This window comes from Homarus americanus, unplaced genomic scaffold (assembly GCF_018991925.1).
Source record: "Homarus americanus isolate GMGI-L3 unplaced genomic scaffold, GMGI_Hamer_2.0 scaffold46007, whole genome shotgun sequence".
NCBI lineage: Eukaryota > Metazoa > Arthropoda > Malacostraca > Decapoda > Nephropidae > Homarus > Homarus americanus.
The window spans coordinates 7,501-20,403 of record NW_024752658.1 but is presented as its reverse complement, the minus strand read 5'-3'; positions in this window follow the sequence as shown (position 1 = coordinate 20,403).

Genomic DNA, 12,903 nt, shown 5'->3' with positions numbered 1-12,903 from the left:
GTAGCCTCTAACCACTTCTTAAAAACCTATGCTTTTCTTGAGCAAACTCAACAAAGGTTGTGTGAAAATGGTTTGGTTAGTTTACGAAACTTCTGCCGGTATCCATCTGGCGTGATAGCATAAGAGGTGAGGATATTCTTTTTTACGTTATCATAGTCATCAGTCTGGTCTAAACAGTTATAAACTCTACGAGCCTTACCACATAATTTAGGAACTAACACCGACACCCACTGGTCCTTGGCCACCATTCTTCCCGGCTATTTTCAAAAGTCCTAAATGACCCGTCCATATCGGATTCATCAAACCGGAACAAGTGGGGAAGAAGCAGTAGCAGGGTTAAAAGCAGCTAGTTTCTCTTAATGCCACTTCTTTTGATCTAAACTCCGATGTTAAGGTGACTTCTATCTCTCTTACCTGTAGTTCTTTCAGTCTAACCTCCTGCTCCAACTTGGCCCGTTCCATCATTTCCTCATGCTCCAACTTGGCCTGTTCCGACCTTCCCTCATGCTCCAACTTTTGCTCCAACTTGGCCTGTTCCAACTTGGCCTGTTCCAACTTTTCTTCATGCTGCAACTTGGCCTGTTCCGACTCCCTGCTCCAACCTGAGTTCTTTCTATTTTTTGATTTTGGAACTCCGGAACCTTGGAAGTTTCGTCTCCAGTTCCTAAGGCGTTGTGTTTTGACATGGGCACCTTGTCAACAACAGCGGATTCTTTTTAAACTTCATGTTGAACCAGCACTTCAATCACATGATTTTTAACATTTCCTTAGTCAAAGCTGCTGCAGTGGGATATTATAATAGCTGGTCATTTCTTTCCATTCTTCTTCAGGATATTAACACACGTAATTAGCTACGAAGGATTTTCACAAAATCCTGAGATCAAAATCCTGAGGTGGCCATTAAGAAAACCTAGATAAATTAATTAATGGTCAAAAGATAAGTGGATTACCCCAGAAAATATCACGGCAGTGGATAACCAGAAAGTCCCGGAAACTACCCAAGTTATACCTAGGGAAATTACACTTATGATTATTGTTCTTCTGAGAAGATCCTTAGATAAGGATAAGAGACTTGAAAGAGGTAGGGCGTATTACGGCATTAATATAAAGATCCGGATTAACAACCCTGATATACTTGAAAGAGGAAGGGCGTATTACGGCATTAATATAAAGATCCGTATTAACAACCCTGATATACTTGAAAGAGGTAGGGCGTATTACGGCATTAATATAAAGATCCGGATTAACAACCCTGATAAATGGTATGATTGACCTTGAATGAGATAATGAGAAGAACAATAATTGAGGCTTTATAATTATGGGGTCCTGGTAGAGCGCTGGGCGTCCCAAAGATATCACTTCACCGTAAACTAGTGACTATGGAACAGCCTACTCTGGAGTGAGGGTACGGCATTAAACAGATCCGATTCTTCCCTACACTCGATAAGACTTACTACACAACTGCCAATACGTGTAATAACAGGTAAGCCTTATGACACTTGGAACCTAATATCCTACGTCTGTCACTCTTACTGTACGATAATACCAATATATGCAAACACATATGAAGGAAACTTTAAACCACCGTAAAGCAATTGTGAAACAGAAGTGACTGGGAGGAATAATTAACACTGAGTAAATAAGGGAGGAAGGAATATGGTACTTAAGGTCGTAAATCTCATTACGGTCGCCATTTGTTACGAGTTGGGATTTAGGAATATAGTTATACGTCTACCCAGATCCCAACAGGTAAATAAACAATAAAACAAAGACAATCGGACTATAAAAAGGGTAGACAAAGGATGCGAGTTTCGTTGTATATACAGAGTACCATAAATCCCTAACAAAATATTCAGCTTATAAATTACTCCTTAACCAAATCTCTTAACCTAAACATTAACAGTATATACATATTAATAAACATAAAACAATCTCGAAGCAAGTGGACGGGGAAATTAATACAAGAGATACAGTACTTAAGTGAGGAGCTGAGATGGCTGACGAGTAAGGCTGAGTATTGTAGAAGACGGTAGGTAGTCACTGTGCCGTAGGTTTAGAGGATAGATGATCCTGTGGTCACTCCCCAGAGCCAAGTGCTCTCTCCTCGAATTGGAGCTCACAAAGAAGACTTGGAGGAAGTGACGCAACAACCAGGATATGGAGAAGGGAAACCCCGGAGTGGTAACCAAGACGAGTCATACTCGTGTCTCGTCCCTAGATGGCGTTGCTCGTGGTGCTGGGTAGGTAGGTCAAGACAATAGATGGCGTGGTTCGTAGTGCTGGGTGGAGGGCTCTGCAACACGTTATACGACAATAATGATAGCACTACAGATAAAATTAAGAGACGCATGTAAGGAAGCGCAAACAATAAAATGAAACAGATATTATAATGGCGGCTGACATAGACTAAAGACACAAAAACATTTTTGGACTTCCATAAACAAGATGAGGGGGCACAACAAGCAAAAAACACCATACATTAAAGACCAAAATGAAACAAAATTGCACGAGGAAAATGAACAAGAGTCAGCATTCAAAAGGGAATGGGTAAAAGTTTTTAAAATATCAGATGAGGAAAATGAAGATTTTGATAGTGAACACGAATACATAGAATCACCCCAAGGCAATATATAGACTATAACTTATTACCTAATAATCAAATAATAACCATGGGAGAAATGATGCACTGTCTGAGGAAATTTAAGGAAAAAGCCCCTGGGCTCACAGGTATTAAACGAAATATGATCATGAATCTACCTGAAAACATTTTAAATAGACTATTAAACATTTATAACGCATGCTTAATAACTGGTTACTTTCCAGACAAACTAAAATATGCTAAAATGATATTTATTCCTAAAGAGGGTAAGGACAATAAGGAAATATTAAACTACAGGCCAATATCTTTATTAGAAATTACCGGGAAACTATTGGAAAAAATATTAAATTCAAGACTTATAGCCTTTTAACACAACATGGGAAAACTAACAACAGACAACATGGATTTATGCCCAATAGAAATACCCTAACTGCAATAGCTATAATAACGGAAATAATTGCAATAGAAAAAAGCAAGGGTAACCAGATCAATATAATTTTAAGGGATGTTTCTAAGGCTTTTGATAAAGTTGGGCATTTAGGCTTGAAATATAAAATATTAAAACTGGGACTTAACGAATACATGCTAAGAATATTGTGTAACTATTTAGATGATAGGAGAGCACAAATTCAAATTGGAAACTTTAGGAACTATGTTTAATCTTGAGAGTGGAGTACCATGAGGATGCCTTTCTCCAACACTATATACAATTTATATCAGACACACCTCAATCCACTCCCCCTTTAGTGAATATGCAAAACCTGGTTTTATTATTATCAAATAGTATCATACCAGGAAAATCAACTCAATTTATGGCACTTACACGGTAAGAGCGATAAAAACATAAATGATTTTGAGAAAAATGAAAATCAGGACAAATAAGAACAACCAAGATAATACCAATAGCCAAGATTAAAACAGTCCAGTAATAGTCGACCAGGAACTATACCCATACTAATAATTGAAGGTAGGATGCTTGATTAAAAAACTAACAAAAAAAGAGAGATATAACATACTTAAAAAGATAAAAGAACGACAGTAAGGAAGTAATAAGATTATCAAAAATAAAACGCTTAAGAACTCAGTATTAATAACAAAAGAAAGATTTATATTGCCCTTTGTCAAATCAATTATGGACTAACAATCTAATCCCATTGAACACCCTTAGTAAAACGTGCATTAAAAGGTTACAAACAGTACAAAAATATAGCCCCCAGATTTATATATAACATAAAATATACAGACCACATCAATAATGAACAGCTACACAAGAGAGCAAACCTCTTGAATAAATCAATGATATACACAACAAAGCTGTAAATATTTGGAAAAAAGTGACTGAACTTAACACAGAAACATATCAAAACTGGAAAAATAATATAGACAGGAAGAAGTAATTGAACCACCTCCTGCCTCAATATACACATTTCTACATAAAACATTACTAGAGGAATAAAGATGAGAGTGACCAACCAGCTCCACTAAGAACCTGGCATACAGTGTACCTTTAGACTAACACAACTAACACTTAACTAACACCAAAAAAAAATGTGACTACCCTCCCAGTTACACAAGGACCTGGGCGGGCTCACTAACTCCAACAATAACAAAAATAATAAAAATAAGCAGCATTATATAAATAAACCAATATTAATACAAAGGTCTGACGACCCAAGGGAGCAGAACAAAGACAAAACACCAATAAGAAAGATGAAGCGATCTGGTTGAGCCCAGATTCTTTCTACTCCTACTGTATTTCAGTTTCACCACCTTTTCTTCAATTCCTAATAATCTTCTTTCACCTCTTAACTAATGACTTCGTATCGTATCGTACTATCTAGCCTAAACTGTTTAGCCTGACGTAGAGTTTTTAATAAATCTGGTGATATGGAACCACACACAACCCCCCTTAACCTGGGATAATGCAATCAAATGGATAATTGCTAACTATTCTCAGAGATAATGCAATCAAATGGTTAGTTGCTAACCGGGGGCTGCGCCCCCGGACCCCCTGTGTTAGATACTGTATTTGGTCATGATGAATTGTTTATTAGACTATAAGAAATCCTCTTCCTTCTTGTATTGGCAAGGGGAGTTTGCTTTAACTTAGGTATGCTAGCCTAAGTAAAAATAAATGCCCCTTCCTTATTGGTGTTGTCGATGGCACAGCACAGCACAGCACCGTGCCTATGACGAAATCAACTTCATTAAACTCAACTCATACTTCAAATGCACCAAGAGAACTTGCACACCCGAATGGAAGACCGTCAGAGTCAATGGAGGGCCGATTTAATAGCATACTATACAAAATGATCCGAGAATCTGCAAATACCGAGTGGGAGACGGTCGTCAAAGCGTCCGCCCTTGTATGCTGGATGGCACTATTTCACTATAGTAAGGGGTAGGGGCACCTCGGTCATATTATACAACATACCAAAGAAGTTCCACACCCGCATGGGAGACCATCAGAGTCAATCGGGGTCGATTTGATAGCATACTACAGAAACTTGCACACCCGAATGGGAGACCGTCAAAGTCAATCCGGGGTCGATTTGATAGCATACTACAGAAACTTGCACACCCGAATGGGAGACCGTCAAAGTCAATCGGGGGTCGATTTAATAGCATACTACAGAAACTTGCACACCCGAATGGGAGACCGTCAAAGTCAATCGGGGATCGATTTGATAGCATACCACAGAAACTTGCACACCCGAATGGGAGACCGTCAAAGTCAATCGGGGGTCGATTTAATAGCATACTACAGAAACTTGCACACCCGAATGGGACACCGTCAAAGTCAATCGGGGGTCGATTTGATAGCATACTACAGAAACTTGCACACCCGAATGGGAGACCGTCAAAGTCAATCGGGGATCGATTTGATAGCATACCACAGAAACTTGCACACCCGAATGGGAGACCGTCAAAGTCAATCGGGGGTCGATTTAATAGCATACCACAGAAACTTGCACACCCGAATGGGAGACCGTCAAAGTCAATCGGGGGTCGATTTGATAGCATACTACAGAAACTTGCACACCCGAATGGGAGACAGTGAAAGTCAATCGGGGGTCGATTTAATAGCATACTACAGAAACTTGCACACCCGAATGGGAGACAGTCAAAGTCAATCGGGGGTCGATTTAATAGCATACTACAGAAACTTGCACACCCGAATGGGAGACGTCAAAGTCAATCGGGGGTCGATTTAATAGCATACTACAGAAACTTGCACACCCGAATGGAGACCGTCAAAGTCAATCGGGGTCGATTTGATAGCATACTACAGAAACTTGCACACTCCGGAATGGGAGACAGTCAAAGTCAATCGGGGGTCGATTTAATAGCATACTACAGAAACTTGCACACCCGAATGGGAGACCGTCAAAGTCAATCGGGGATCGATTTGATAGCATACCACAGAAACTTGCACACCCAAATGGGAGTCCGTCAAAGTCAATCGGGGGTCGATTTAATAGCATACTACAGAAACTTGCACACCCAAATGGGAGACAGTCAAAGTCAATCGGGGGTCGATTTAATAGCATACTACAGAAACTTGCACACCCGAATGGGAGACCGTCAAAGTCAATCGGGGATCGATTTGATAGCATACCACAGAAACTTGCACACCCAAATGGGAGTCCGTCAAAGTCAATCAGTCGATTTGATAGCATACTACAGAAACTTGCACACCCGAATGGGAGATAGCCAAAAGCCAATCGGGGTCGATTTAATAGCATACTACAGAAACTTGCACTAATCTGGCCGGGAGACCGCTAAAGTCAATCGGGGTCGATTTAATAGCATACTACAGAAAAACTTGCACACCCGGAATGGGAGACCGCCGTTAATCGGGTCGATTTGATAGCATACTACAGAAACTTGCAATACCCGAATGGGAGACCACAAAGTCAATCGGGGTCGATTTGATAGCATACTACAGAAACTTGCACAATTCAATGGGGAGACCGTCAAAGTCAATCGGGGGTCGATTTGATAGCATACTACAGAGAACTTGCACACCCGAATGGGAGACCGTCAAAGTCAATCGGGGGTCGATTTGATAGCATACTACAGAGAACTTGCACACCCGAATGGGAGACCATCAGAGTCAATCGAGGGTCGATTTAATAGCATACTATACAAAATGATCCGAGAATGTGCACACACCGAGTGGGAGACGGTGATGAAAGCCCTTGTACACTGGATGGCACTATTTCACTATAGTAAGGGGTAGAGGCACCTCGGTCATATTATACAAAATACCAGAGAAGTTCCACACCCGCATGGGAGACCGTCAAAGTGAATCGGGGGTCGATTTGATAGCATACTACAGAGAACTTGCACACCCGAATGGGAGACCGTCAAAGTCAATCGGGGGTCGATTTGATAGCATACTACAGAGAACTTGCACACCCGAATGGGAGACAGTCAAAGTCAATCGGGGGTCGATTTAATAGCATACTACAGAAACTTGCACACCCGAATGGGAGACCGTCAAAGTCAATCGGGGGTCGATTTGATAGCATACTACAGAAACTTGCACACCCGAATGGGAGACCGTCAAAGTCAATCGGGGGTCGATTTGATAGCATACTACAGAAACTTGCACACCCGAATGGGAGACAGTGAAAGTCAATCGGGGGTCGATTTAATAGCATACTACAGAAACTTGCACACCCGAATGGGAGACAGTGAAAGTCAATCGGGGGTCGATTTAATAGCATACTACAGAAACTTGCACACCCGAATGGGAGACCGTCAAAGTCAATCGGGGGTCGATTTAATAGCATACTACAGAAACTTGCACACCCGAATGGGAGACCGTCAAAGTCAATCGGGGTCGATTTGATAGAATACTACAGAAACTTGCACACCCGAATGGGAGACAGTCAAAGTCAATCGGGGGTCGATTTAATAGCATACTACAGAAACTTGCACACCCGAATGGGAGACCGTCAAAGTCAATCGGGGGTCGAGCATACTTTACAAAATGATCCGAGAATCTGCACACACACCGAGTGGGAGACGGTGATGAAAACGTCCGCCCTTATATGTTCGATTGCACTATTTCACTATATTAAGGGGAGAGGGTGCCTTCGCACACATATTCCGTGTGAAATATCTTCCGCCCCCCAGCGGAGCGCTTCGGCGCCTCTGCGAAGCAAAGCGCGGCATTCAAAAACAACAACCAAAATTGCCGTCGCTTTCCCTTCCCTGCCCTGCAATGGCTGGAGCAGGCAGCAGCAGAAGAGAGAGAAAATAGTCTCATGGGGTCAGAGGAATGGCAGTGGAGCGCGATCTATGAATTTCACTAGCCAGGTCTGTCTCCCAATTGAACATTATTACTCTCTCGGCGCACATCGCCACCACGGTTTCGCGACAGCAGCAGCATCATGATGTTGCGTCTATTGTAAGTCCGGAACCGGGTTATTCGGCTGTTCGCGAACAGTCGGGTTTTAACCTTGCCTAACAAACGATCAAACAACTTCCACTCTCGAGGTGCGGTACGGTGACTGTCCTATCGTCCGCTCTTGTATGCTGGATTGCACTATTTCACTATATTAAAGGGAGAGGCCTTCACACCTATTCGGTGTGGAATATCTTCCGCCCCCCAGCGGAGCCGCGCCTTCGCGGCAAAGCGGCATTCAAAAACAACAACCAAAGTTGCGTCGCTTTCCTTCCCTGCCCTGCAATGGCTGAGCAGCAGCAGCAGAAGAAGAGAGAGAGAAAATAGTCTCATGGGGTCAGAGGAATGGCAGTGGAGCGCGATCTATGAATTTCACTAGCCAGGTCTGTCTCCCAATTGAACATTATTACTCTCTCGGCGCACACGTCGCCACCACGGTTTCCGCGACAGCAGCAGCATCATGATGTTGCGTCTATTGTAAGTCCGGAACCGGGTTATTCGGCTGTTCGCGAACAGTCGGGTTTTAACCTTGCCTAACAAACGATCAAACAATTTCCACTCTCGAGGTGCGGTACGGTGACTGTCCTATCGTCCGCTTGTATGCTGGATTGCACTATTTCACTATATTAAGGGAGAGGGTGCCTTCACACACCTATTCGGTGTGGAATATCTTCCGCCCCCAGCGGAGCGCCGCGCCTTCTGCGGCAAAGCGGCATTCAAAACAACAACCAAAGTTGCCGTCGCTTTCCCTTCCCTGCCCTGCAATGGCTGGAGCAGCAGCAGCAGCAGAGAGAGAGAGAGAGAAAATAGTCTCATGGGGTCAGAGGAATGGCAGTGGAGCGCGATCTATGAATTTCACTAGCCAGGTCTGTCTCCCAATTGAACATTATTACTCTCTCGGCGCGCACGTCGCCACCACGGTTTCCGCGACAGCAGCAGCATCATGATGTTGCGTCTATTGTAAGTCCGGAACCGGGTTATTCGGCTGTTCGCGAACAGTCAGGTTTTAACCTTGCCTAACAAACGATCAAACAACTTCCACTCTCGAGGTGCGGTACGGTGACTGTCCTATCGTCCGCTCTTGTATGCTGGATTGCACTATTTCACTATATTAAGGGGAGAGGGTGCCTTCACACACATATTCGATGTGAAATATCTTCCGCCCCCCAGCGGAGCGCTTCGGCGCCTCTGCGAAGCAAAACGCGGCATTCAAAAACAACAACCAAAATTGCCGTCGATTTCCTCTCCCTGCCCTGCAATGGCTGGAGCAGAAGGAGAGCGAGAGAGAGAATAGTCTCATTGGGTCAGAGGAATGGCAGTGGAGCGGGCTAATGGCGAGTAGGCTCGCGATCTATCAATTACACTAGCCAGGTCGCTCTCCCTATTGAACATTATTACTCTCTCACGTCGCCACTGCGGTTTCCGCGACAGCAGCAGCATCATCATGATGTTGCATCCACCAATTAGTCCGGAACCGGGTTATTCGGCTGTCTGCGAACAGTCCGGTTTTAACCTTACCCAACATCCACTCTCGAGGTGCGGTACGGTGAATGTCCTATCGTCCGACCTTGTATGCTGGATTGCACTATTTCACTATATTAAGGGGAGAGGGTGCCTTCACACACATATTCGGTGTGAAATATCTTCCGCCCCCCAGCGGAGCGCTTCGGCGCCTCTGCGAAGCAAAGCGCGGCATTCAAAAACAACAACCAAAATTGCCGTCGCTTCCCTGCCCTGCAATGGCTGGAGCAGAAGAGAGAGAGAGAGAGATTTTAGTCTCATTGGATCAGAGGAATGGCAGTGGAGCGGGCTTATGGCGAGTAGGCTCGCGCTCTATCAATTACACTTGCCAGGTCTCTCTTCCGTTTGGACATTATTTACTCCGTCTCTCTCTCTCTCTCTCGGCGCACACGTCGCCACCCTACTAGTTTCCGTCACAGCATATGCTGCGGCCTTTCAGTCCGGAACGGGGCTCCCCTTCGCCTTGCTGTCTGCCCAACTTAGCGGACTTGCGTTGGCTGATCACCCCGTCTTCGCGTCTGTGCCGGCCTTCAATGCAGCGCCCAACCGTCTCTTGACCGAGATTCATTGCACTATTCCACGCGCAAACGGCTACCCTAAATGTGCATAGACAACGCTCATGGTTCAACACGACCAGGGCGCAGTCTGGGAGCCGAGTATACTAAAAAGAGAGTTTAGCAGCCAAAACTCGTCAAAGCACACGTTGGGTTACCCCATCACCTAACAACGATGATGGCGGTTCCCACCCGTGAAATACACAACCTAACCAATATTGGGCGACGATGGCGCTCATGAGCCCACGTCCCCACAAACAGTAAGAGAAAGAGAGAGAGGAGGAGATGGGCCAATGTGCGGTCCCTCGCCCAATGTCTTATGCCTCGCTGGGGCAAAGAGAAGAGAAGAGGAGCGGATAAGGGAGGAGATTGGCCAACGTGCGGTCCCTCGCCCAATGTCGGCTGCCTCGCTGGAGCTGGGTAAAGAGGAGAGGAGCGGATAAGGGAGGAGATTGGCACACACGGTGGCGCTGCCGGCGCCGAGGATAGCAAGAGAAGGTGCAGTTTGATCTGATCATCTGGTTTGCTATTTCTCTAAGGCCAACGTGCGGTCCCTCGCCCAATGTCGGCTGCCTCGCTGGGGCAAAGAGAAGAGGAGAGGATAAGGGAGGAGATTGGCACACACGGTGGCGCTGCCGGCGCCGAGGATAGCGAGAGAAGGTGCAGTTTGATCTGATCATCTGGTTTGCTATTTCTCTAAGGCCAACGTGCGGTCCCTCGCCCAATGTCTTCTGCCTCGCTGGGGCAAAGAGAAGAGGAGCGGATAAGGGAGGAGATTCGCCAACGTGCGGTCCCTCGCCCAATGTCGGCTGCCTCGCTGGAGCTGGGGCAAAGAGGAGCGGATAAGGGAGGAGATTGGCACACACGGTGGCGCTGCCGGCGCCGAGGATAGCAAGAGAAGGTGCAGTTAGATCTGATCATCTGGTTTGCTATTTCTCTAAGGCCAACGTGCGGTCCCTCGCCCAATGTCTTCTGCCTCTCTCTCAATCTCACTATTTTGGCCGCCGTGATAGGCGCCGCCAACAGCAGCAGCTACCTGGTTGATCCTGCCAGTAGTCATATGCTTGTCTCAAAGATTAAGCCATGCATGTGTAAGTACAAGCCGATTTAAGGCGAAACCGCGAATGGCTCATTAAATCAGCTATGTTTCATTGGATCTGTAAACCCACTTACTTGGATAACTGTGGCAATTCTAGAGCTAATACATGCAATTGGTCTCTGACCGCAAGGGAAGAGCGCTTTTATTAGTTCAAAACTGGTCGGGCCCCGGTCCGTAACCCACCTGTGGTGAATCTGAATAACTTCGGGCTGAGCGCACGGTCTCCGCACCGGCGCCGCTTCTTTCAAGTGTCTGCCTTATCAGCTTTCGATTGTAGGTTATGCGCCTACAATGGCTATAACGGGTAACGGGGAATCAGGGTTCGATTCCGGAGAGGGAGCCTGAGAAACGGCTACCACATCTAAGGAAGGCAGCAGGCACGCAAATTACCCACTCCCGGCACGGGGAGGTAGTGACGAAAAATAACGATGTGAGTCTCATCCGAGGCCTCGCAATCGGAATGAGTACACTTTAAATCCTTTAACGAGTATCCATTGGAGGGCAAGTCTGGTGCCAGCAGCCGCGGTAATTCCAGCTCCAATAGCGTATATTAAAGTTGTTGCGGTTAAAAAGCTCGTAGTTGGATCTCAGTTCCGACTGACGGTGCACCGCCCGTGTTTACTGTCACGCCCGAACAGGCCCGCCGCTCGCCGCGGATGCTTTGGTGTCCCGAGTGGCCGGAGAGTTTACTTTGAAAAAATTAGAGTGCTCAGAGCAGGCTATTTGAATGGCCCGAATGGTGATGCATGGAATAATGGAATAGGACCTCGGTTCTATTTTGTTGGTTTTCGGAACCAGAGGTAATGACTAATCGGAACAGGCGGGGCATTCACGCTAGAGGTGAAATTTTGGACCGTCGAAGACGAACTACTGCGAAAGCATTTGCCAAGGATGTTTTCATTAATCAAGAACGAAAGTTAGAGGTTCGAAGGCGATCAGATACCGCCCTAGTTCTAACCATAAACGATGCCAACTAGCGATCCGCCGGCGTTATTCCATGACCCCGGGGCAGCTTCCGGGAAACCAAAGTCTTTGGGTTCCGGGGAAGTATGGTTGCAAAGCTGAAACTTAAAGGAATTGACGGAAGGGCACCACCAGGAGTGGAGCCTGCGGCTTAATTTGACTCAACACGGAAACCTCACCAGGCCCAGACACGGAAGGATTGACAGATTGAGAGCTCTTTCTCGATTCGGTGGGTGGTGGTGCATGGCCGTTCTTAGTTGGTGGAGCGATTTGTCTGGTTAATTCCGATAACGAACGAGACTCTGGCCTACTAAGTAGTCGACGGATCTCCAGAAAATGGTGTCCAGTTCGCAACTTCTTCTTAGAGGGATAAGCGCAATTCTAGCCGCACGAGATTGAGCAATAACAGGTCTGTGATGCCCTTAGATGTTCTGGGCCGCACACTGAAGGGATCAACGAGTTTTCCTCCGAGAGGAGCGGGTAACCCGTTCAAAGCCTTTCTTGATAGGGATTGGGGCTTGCAATTGTTTCCCATGAACGAGGAATTCCCAGTAAGTGCAAGTCATCAGCTTGCGCTGACTACGCCCCTGCCCTTTGTACACACCGCCCCGCTACTACCGATTGAATGATTTAGTGAGGCCTTCGGACTGGCGCTCTTGGATTGTCGGCCCCGTTGCCCGCGAGGGTTTTCTGGGGTCGTCGCCTCGAGCTGACGGAAAGATGTCCAAACTTGATCATTTAGAGGAAGTAA